The 10200-nt window shown below is 41.4% G+C and overlaps 1 long non-coding RNA gene across 1 annotated transcript in view; it reads left to right on the forward strand.

Moving 5' to 3' along the window:
• Positions 1-8514, forward strand: part of LOC122541049 (uncharacterized) — a 28289-nt gene extending 19775 nt beyond the window's left edge. The window contains exons 2-3 of the long non-coding RNA XR_006309499.2: positions 5141-5380; positions 6671-8514. This is a non-coding gene — a long non-coding RNA (uncharacterized LOC122541049). The remainder of the gene's footprint in view (positions 1-5140; positions 5381-6670) is intronic.
• Positions 8515-10200: the final 1686 nt, after the last annotated feature.

Below are 10200 nucleotides of genomic sequence, written 5' to 3' on the forward strand. Positions count from 1 at the left end.
TAGCTCTTTAATTCGTAGTGGGAGCGTTAGTGGCGCTAACAGGTAGCGATGTCAGACGTCATGCGCAGCTAGCACACTGACAATGCCAATGCAGCCAGACATAGGGTCTGACACTCAGGAGATCATTGCAAATCCTAATGGACTCACAACTGGAACTTTCCTCTCGAATGCAGTGTTAGGGGAGCACACCTTTTCGCTAACATTAACAATGATGGGGGAAAGTAATCGTTTCGAGAAATGTTTTGAAGGATCTTGCAGTTTGCACAGGAATGAAGTTATACTGGATCCAATCCAAGGAGCCAGCAATTGTACAACAGTGTGCAATTGCTGTCTTTGGTCTGACAGTTCCGAGTTCAAACCCAACCTGCCTGGCAGTATTCCTTAATTATTACCATCAACATCCAGGGTGGTGCGGAGGTAGTTCCCCAACTTGTGGGGTTGTAGGTCCGGAATCAAGTCCTATCTGCCCCGGTGGTTTGTCATAAAATGCTGCTGCTGTTGAGCTTTGCAAGGTTGGTGATCATGCGGTTAAACCGCAATCACAAAAACAGAAGGCACTGGAAAAGCTCAGCAGGTATGGTGTTGACTGAGTGGGCAATGTGACATGTGTCCTCAGTGTCAGTATATTGAGGTATCAGAGCGTTGCCCTACCTCCAGCCTATGCCGACACATTCCAAGTTTTAGTTTGTGCTGCAAATGCGGCTGTTGACCAAAATTGTTGAGATGGCAAGTCTATTTGCTGAAAATCCCACAATACCTTCATAAGATGTCGAACAAACAAAAAGTCAAAGATAAGCTCAGTATTTAGCGAGTACGACGCAAGGGGAACCACTGGGCAAGTTGGACATGCAACAAACCCTACAATGCACGTCATCGTTTAGTTACGTGACTCAAAGAAATAAGAGTCCAGAGGTCAACAAAAAGCGAAAGTCATTGATGAGCATTGGTTAACCATTTATAGATTGTTGTTGAATTCTCAACTCAACACTTTTAGACATCTCCTTCACACACTTTTGCCTATGAAGCTTGACTCAGTGATGAGATGCTTGCCCATGCTTCAAAGTATCTGTTCAAATTGTCCTCCCGGGCTAGAGGATGTGATTAAAGATGATGCCCTAGAGCAGTGGTGAGAAAAGATGTTTTGCTGGAGAATCGAGAATTGGTCTGAATCTCTACCTTCTGGATTAGTGGTGCTGGAAGAGCACAGCAGTTCAGGCAGCATCCAAGGAGCTTCGAATCTCTACCTGCCTACTTGGGTGGATGTAAAAAATCCCATTCACGACCTGAAGATGAAGAGGGAGATTTTTTTTAACCCCTGGTGACCCGGTCAAAACGCGGCCTTTCGCCAAATCGGATGAATCCCGGCTGATTCCGGGATATTGCTGCATACAAATTGCTGATTACAATTGTATCCGTAATAATAGTTAAAGCACTTAACCGACTAATTAATTGGCTATAAAACTGTCCGAGACAAACCAAAAATCTGGACAAGTTGTTTACTTTTTTTTCTAGTTTCATTTGAGTTAGCATTTAAGTGGCCCGTATGGAATCGGGTAACAGCAGTTTGTAAAGTTGCTGACAAGAATAAAACGGTATTTTTTGTTTCTCTCGATTCAAAGAATGATGTTTGCTAATGCACCTCAAATACTGCCTGTGCCTGGGTAGGATGATTTGCAGCTGAACTGTGGGTTTTGCATTGTAACCCAAGATGAATCCTTCGACTAGGAGACAGTTCGGTGCATGCGCTATAATTATTTTTATTGTGAAGGTGTAACCCAAAGCTTTCACATAAGGAACTCCTTGCCCGTCAAGCCTGGGACAGCGCTCAGGTGTGTATTGAGGCACAGGATTGCTGCGTGCCTATATAAAGCTTGCTGTTTCAAGCCCGTAACACATCAGAAACATGTTGAATATGCGCAACTTCTGTATCAATGAAGCATCTATTAAATCTCAATGCACTCCAAAACTATATTAACGTGAACATATGCATAATTCACAAGGACGGATCAGGCATTGGATGTGCCAAACGTTATGTCAGGTCAATGAGAACGTTAAAGTTGCTGCTCTCTCCACGGATGCTGCCTGACCAACTGTGTATTTCAATAACTTCAGATTTACAGCAGGCGGTATTTTGTTTTTGTGTTACTGTTTCTGAATCGTAGATCGTTTAGAAAGTATGCCTTTTTTTTGCTATCTTAAATTGCAGCCAGATTGCTGAAGGAAGCGGAAATAAATGGCTCAGCATTAGGGATTTTTAAAAATCAATTTAGGATCAATGGATAGATTGTAAAATCCACTTCACTCTAGATAAGAATCTAATATGTGAAGTCCAAAGAATATCAGACTACTCGCTGGTATTTGGAATTAGCTCAGCTACTTCATAGCCCTACCCTTGAATTAGGTCAATGCCTGGTCCAAATTATGCTGCTGGTTTCATGTGGGTGCACATTCAAAGCAGATCGAATTGATCTGAAAGTGACTCTATAATGGTAATAGAAATATTATTTTGCGTGCGTTCCATCTTCTATTTTCGATTTCTAATACTTAAGTCACATTGCTTAAGTGATTTGGTGGCTCAGTTTACTGATACCTCTCGTAGTCCCGTTCACAGGAGTATGACATTCGCATCTGTAGTGTTGTGTGGAAAGCGGCTCTGGTCTCCCATACTGCTGAAACCGGCGGGTAAAATAGTGCAAATAATAGTTTTCAGCAATGCCGAGTGTCAGTTATACAGCATTTTATAGTTTCACACTTTAACTGTCGAACCCAGAGTGTAATACACAATTTATTCGCTGCAATTTACTCTTAAAGGATAAGGGAGGGAAAACAACGTGTGAGATATTTACTGAAGATCCCCCCCCCCCCCCCAACACACACACACGCCCTTTCTTTGCAGAATATATTCCATGATTACAAAATTAGCAAAATAATTAGTGTGAATGCCTCATGATCTCCTGGCATCGCCATAGAAACATTAGGATGCTATGCCGCAATAAATCTCTACCAAGATATTAGAGGTGCTCTCAAGACGTTAGTCTCTCAAATCCGTAGTGATTCAGAAGTTATTCAGTCCAGATTCAATTATCTGAATGTGAACTGTCAGAGTTTTTTCGGAAATTAGAAACTTAAACTTTTTTCCCCTGTGCACTTTAGTGCCAGTGCACGACATTACTCCGCACATCACGTTTATTGACTATTCTTAATGTTTTCGATTGAATAAAAGCTGCATGGTTATATCATTCTGAAAATTCAGTGTAATTCCTGCAAGACTATTGCTCTAGTGGGTGTCAACAAGGATGTGCCAACATTTGTCAGCACCAAAGCCAATAAGCATTCGTTTTAATGACTAAAGAAATCCAAATTACAAGGCTGCATGAGTATACTTTATAAGCATACATCTCTTTTATAGCTGTTATAATAATGCCATTTTCATGCTGGCATTCACACCGCATGAGAGAAACTTCAGCGAAAATAAGCAGTTTTCACAGAAACATCCACAGAATCGGGGAATGAGATTTAGCCAAAACAATGAAATTTTATATTATGAAACTGTAATTTTCTTTCTAAGGCATTGTGAATCACTGTTGTCCTTTGCTGACTATAGCATTCCACATTCTCCATCTAAATTACCTTTCTTTTAAAAAGAAATGAATGCCTGATGTATTAAAATATAATGTCTTATTTAACCATGCTTAATTAGTAGCCTTGAAAATAGCTTGCTCCGTTTTAATAATATATTTTGAGTTGCATCTAACTATTTTTGGGGTTACAAAATGGAACCGATCATTTACAACAGTTCTAATGGTGCAAATTACGCATACAGGAGAAGGCGATATACGTAGTACAGATGCACAAGGAAACTGTCTTGCATTAGCCGTTCACAGCTGTGTTAGTGATACGGATGTTACACTTGGATATAGGAGGGATGCATCATATTATTGATCGCTATCCAAGGGCCCATGTATGGATGCCGGGTGACGGCTTAGCCTGACGCGATTGCCCCGAGGTTGTGTGGAATGTCAACTAACCCCTACAGGTCCAGGTTTGAATTCCGGCCACTGGGTGAAATGATGAGGGGAAACGTGATGGTCACAGAGTCATACCCCTACTAGAATGTCTTCAGCAGTGGAAACAATTAGCGAGTAACGGAGGTTTAAAATGTATCGCTGTTTTCGTCCCGAAACAATTAATATTTGCACTGCAACATTCTTCATGTGCGAGCCTCTGAGGCACAGTCCTCTGAAAAGTATGGAAAATCACTTCTGGAGTTACCATGCGTGCACCACAGTACCGAGAAGATAACTGAAGATGCAAAATAATTTATGCAATAATGACAAGAGGATGATTGACAGCTTAGGGGTATTCACCTCTCACTCAATTAAAATATGTACATTTTTCACATGATTTATTTTGCAGTAACTACCTCTCGTTCAAACTTGTCAGATTTTTTTAAAGTGGCAGTATTATGCAACAGCTTACTGTTACGCTGTGGTAGTCTTTTGCTCAAGTGCATTTCACCATTTTTTTAATGGAGCGCATTTACAAATTGTTTACTAAAGACGGTACTTCTGAAACCAAAAGTTAACTTTGAAAAGTCCAAAGATGTGCAGGTGGATTGACCATGGTAAATTGCCCATAGTATCCAGGGATGTGCAGGCTAGGTGGATTAGCCATGGGAAAAGCGGGGTTCCGGGAAAAGGGTAGGGGCGTGGGTCTGAGTGAGGTGCTCTTCGGACGGTCTGTGAGGACTTGATGGGCCCACAGGGAGGGCCTGTGTAGAGATTCTACCATACTATGAAAAATGGGAAATGGACGCTCCAATGCTCAGTAGAATGTCTGTGCACTGATTTTAATTTTCTTTCATTCACGTGTGGCCAGGGTAACATTTATTGCCCATCCCTAGTTGCTCTTGACAAGATGGTGGTGAGCTGCCTTCTTGAACATGTGCTGCAGGTAGACCCACAATGCACTCAGGGATGTAATTAAAGCTTTATGTACAAACCTAAGTACAAAGACACCTATGAAAGTTGCACAAATGGGGATGTTTATTTCATGTATAGGTGCCACGGCATTGTCCACGTCTGGCAACACCTGATGTTAAACTTGTTTTTTTGTTCCCCCCCGCTGTTTGTTGCACCAGAGGATGTCGAAAGGCAAACCTTCAACTCGAGTCAACAGATGTGAAGCTAGGAGAGCACAGCAGGTGACACAGCCTCCGAGGAGCAGGAAAAACAATGTTTCCGACCGAAACCCTTCGTCAGGACTTAGTGTTCGTTTTCTCAAATTAGAAGAAAATTTGTTCACCAATTAATGTCCTGCAAAGTGTCCTCACTCGTCGTTCGAAGCGTCCTGGCACCGAATGGACGCCGGGGACGGACCAGTAAGTCAAGGAGTCGGGCAACCTAGAATCCATGCTGGCAGATTGACACTCGTTTTATTAAACAATCCTTGTTTAATAAATTGTTAAACTGAAGAGAACGATGAAAATGGGAGCGATAGAAAACATTTTGATGAAAGCGGGAGAGATAGAAAACGTTGCATATAAATAAAACGCCTTTTGCAAACAATTTTTTATGTCATTCACAAAATATCTTGAAAAGAAAACAAAATTGTCAGTGCAAATATTTGCTTTCAATTTAATCTCGGCAGTTAAGTAACCTCTTTGAGCAACTTTTGAGGGATTGGTGACAGGGCAGTCAATAAGATTGGGCATTCGAGTGCGGGAATGATGCAAGGCAACAAATGAGACGCATTTATTTAGTCAACAAACGTTTCCCCCCCTCTTCACGTCACCATTAATTGCCACATGTTCAACTAAATTTGCGGTTCTTTGCTTCAGCGCTTCCTCAAGACTGGTAGTATCTCTACCAGGCACCGGGGACATGGAGACAGTCTAAGGCTGTGATCTGAGATCTGTGCCATGACAGAAAGCTATAACAATATAAGTCTGTTGGACATGCCGGCTGGGCTGTCAGTTTTAATTTGTGCATGACCTAGTGGCCGAAAAATGGGAAAGAAGTGGCAGAAAGTGGGACTGAAGGCTAGTATTATTGCTTTGACAGCTTCACTCATCTAGAAGTAACGCAAAATGCAATTTATATTTATACTCCCTGACCTTATGCTCCAAGAGGAAAGTATCTAATGAAGGGGCATGAAGGCAGAGTAGAAGCAGACTTAAGTTCAGCTGGAATTTGTCTACATTGTTATTCTTCAACTGTTTAATTACAGACGAAATGTAAATCAAACACCAAAGAAGACAACGGAGCCTGAAATCTTCGCTTTGTTTTATTTTTGGGAAGGGGGTATGTGTGCGGGGGAGGGAATAGGCTGGGTAGAACAGGAAGGAATAGGGAGTCCCAGGGATGTTCTGATGGACGTCTATTGCAACTCCATTATAATCGAAAAAAAAATCAAGAAACACTCCCGGCGTTTGTTTTTTTGTTTCATCCCCCGAGACCCAGTCACTGAACTGTGTTGACTTTTCACCGTGCACCCATGGCCAAATATTAGATATTCTGGAAGAATGCCAAAGACAGGCCTGGGTTCACACCAAAGTAAACAACCATCGTGTCTTCTAGTTTCATACACACTGAACGCGATTTGCAAGATATGTATTGCTGACATCATATGTCTCTCTCTCTCCTTATTCTATCTTCCTTTTAATCCACAGACCCGTGCTTCTGCCGGTCCTGTAATCCTGTGGCATGTGCTGATGACATCACATGATGTCCATTGCCGGCAACATCCAGTTCCCTGCAACTGTCATTTAATGTTGCAAGCAAATGAAAAATGACTGTGAGACTCACTGGCTCCCAGAAGTGACCTTGAGTATTATTAGAATGACCTCCCATCGGTTTGACCAGAAGACCTTTGATATCTGCATGAAGAAAATATACGAGTGAGATGCCTCGTCTACAGATAGAAAGGACAACGATCAGCGAGAATAGCACAAAGCTGAAGCTAAGTTGCAGCTCATTGCTGCCAACATTAAAAAGTAATCACTGTACATAACTTGACTCCCTGCATCCACTTGCTCTAAGAATTGTTTTTTTTTAATGCAAACCATTAGATTTTTGTTTAAGAAACACATTCATTTAAATGGCCCCTGGCTTGTACAGGATGCACACACACAGACACACACACACATAGAGACATACATATCGCCTCTGTTAGTTGGAAATGAATCTGACAGTCAATAGAGTTCCATGTCTCTCAACCGGCATGCTATTACCAACGTTGTCAAGCCGTAGCCAGGAAGAAGACTGTAAGGGGAAATCACATGTTTTGAGAGGTTAGTTCATTGAGTAGACCAAAGCTTTTCTTCACCAAAAAAAGGTAAGCCGAATTCCGTGATGTAATCAGCTGTTCTCCATTCAATCACGCAGTCTCTTCCTTCCCTAAACAAACTGCTAAGCAGTTGCAATCAGCTCACACACTCTAAGCAAGTTCCATGACCAATACGATATCCCGAAAACAAATTAATGAAGTCTGATTACGGGAAGGACGGTTAGCGTTACTGCTCTACTTTCATCCCCTGCATCGTTCATCTATGCCCGTCAGTCTCCTCTTTCCTTCCCTTCACATTTCATACTATTTTAAAACAATCTCCCCGCCCGCTTTACCAGATTCCAATCTCTTTCTTCCTCTTTAATTCCCCTTTCCTCATGCTTCTGGGCTTTTTCTTGGTTTCTTTGCCTTATCCACCAACTGGAGGCGCACCTTACTTTATTTATGCCTTTTGAGGGGATTAATGAACCCTCTCCCGTTGTCTGTTCTCCTCCAGCGGTGCATCCTGTTAGTAACAATGCAAAGTGGTTGTGGTCTTATGTGAGTTGGTGTTTGTACACAAACGCAGGTACCCCTACCTCCAAAATGCACCTATTCGGGATATTTGACACCAGCAAAGTTCTCAACCGCAAGATGAATCTGCGATTGTTCAAATAAAAACCGCCATTCCGTTAATTCAGCCAGGGGCTAACAATTCCCTATAACTGGTGTTATTACAGTAACAGTAACGCCAGTGCAACACAATGCATTTTGGTCCACACGTAGTTATAATTAGCTACATATATGAAGCTGCGTGTCGCATGCAAGCATTGGCAGCAGTAAAGGGTCTCTCTTTCTTTTTCTACCCCCACCCACCACTACATCGGCATCCTACCTCATCCCACTCCCATCCTCCCATTCCCTCCCTCAATATTAGACAAGCTGTTCACTTTCAATCCATATTGAAATTAATACGGATATTGTCATGTACAGATTGCGACCGTGGGATACTTGAGTTGAGCTAATGCCTTTTCCCCAATGTGCATTCGTCAGTATGACAAAATGTTTCCTTTGCATATAGAACGGTACTGCATCGAGATTGTAGTGTGCTGAATTACGTGTGTTACAAAGTTGGAAAGAGAGATCTTTCAAAGACAGCAGATTCAATCCAATCAAATAACATTGTGATTTTCTAAGACCTTCTGTGACAAAATTGAAATCTTAATAAATGAAAGCATCAGAACTGTCCATTCATTCTATAACTGTTTATTTATTGTGTGTATTGTTCATTGTTCACATTCATTGTATGTAGGATTCACATTGAGCATAGAGGATATATATATATCGAGAGAGGGAACGGTAAAATGCATACCCTCTATGCATGTAGACAGTCAGGTTGTGCAGACTGACCAGTATAATTTGAAAATTACATTAATCGAAAGTCACCAAATACTTTGAGTCTTAAGCAAGAGGAGCAAGGACATGTATTCCACAATAATTGGGATCAAAGCAACGCTGCTTCTCTGCTTCAGATGTTACGAAAACTTTTCAACCAAGAGGCTCGTTAACACCTTAAGGTTCACCTTGGTCCTTATGGTTAATCCGCCACAAATCGGTAGAATGGGTTCCACAGGAAGTGGCTTGAAAACTATTTTTTTTTTGCGTGTCTCAGCGACCTTTTCATCACGTGCCACATCTTTACAAACGGAAGGTAAAACCAATATCTCACGTGAAATGACCAATAAAATATGTACACGAGGATAAGTACCACAACGTAGAGTTGCAACAACTTTCTTGCTTTACTTTTATGAGTATTCTCTGCGGGGGAATAAAACTAAAACACCCGTAAATATAAATTGAACTAAAATGTGCTTGACTGAAGGGTGGACATCGCAGAGATGCTTGGTTGAGCACAGTCATCCCTTTCTGCATTCTAATGTGTGATCTGGGAAACCTATCAATTTATTTCTGTGCACTTGGAACAGAGTGAAGGCTTTGCTCAGTCAAGGCGAAGGTGGCAAACCTTTTGGGGTAACAGAATGGAATGATTCGCTTCTTTTCCATTAGACTGTGGGTCAGAAAGACTGTCGATAATGGGTGCTCCCGGTGAGCGATTAAAAAAGGTTCCGAGAGGGCAGTGAATGACTATTTAAATAGAAACAATGTATACGATTTGGGGGAAGCCAGGAGTTTAACACTAAGTCAAAACCCTCACAGAGGGCCGGCACAGACACGATCGACAGGATAACCTCCATGTACGGTTACAATCTGTGAATTTTTTATTCTGTGAATAAAAAAAACCCACAAATTAGTTAAATCTAAAGTTCAGTGCAGCTGTCACCTTGTGTTTAAAGTACAAAAGGCCAAGACACATTACTGGTGAACTGCACAACTTTTGTATCCAATGAGTGCACTTTCTGTGGATTTTTCGTTCACTGATCCAGATCAGTTAATCCTCCCTCTGCCGAGAACATTCTCTCTCTGTAAATTTTTTACCCCACCCCCATCAATAAAATGAAACCTGCTTTCAGTAACTAATTGGGTCCGTTATTGTCTGTGTTAAATGTTTTTGGCCAGGACTTGAGTAAGAAGGTATTTCTTGATCTTCGTATTGCATACTTCACATGACATTCCCAACCCGTGTTCGACATTATCTATTAACCTACCACAGGAATCAAAGCTCAAAAAAAAATTCATTCATTTTTTGTTTTGATTTGATGACAGTAAAAATGGCAGATTGGAATAACAGACGTGGTTATAAGTCGTGTCTGCTTTTGCGGCTTCCGTACTTGCACTGATGACTGATTCCAATGGTTATTGTTTTATTTTAATCCCATTCGCTTGTGTTCAATTGAACACTCGATACCAGCATAAACTACAGCATTAACCAACAGATTGTGTGTGTGTTTTTTGTGTAATAAATAAAACCAGCGC

Source organism: Chiloscyllium plagiosum, unplaced genomic scaffold, assembly GCF_037043375.1.
Source record: "Chiloscyllium plagiosum isolate Xiang-an unplaced genomic scaffold, Cpla_swu_hap1 HiC_scaffold_39, whole genome shotgun sequence".
Lineage (NCBI taxonomy): Eukaryota > Metazoa > Chordata > Chondrichthyes > Orectolobiformes > Hemiscylliidae > Chiloscyllium > Chiloscyllium plagiosum.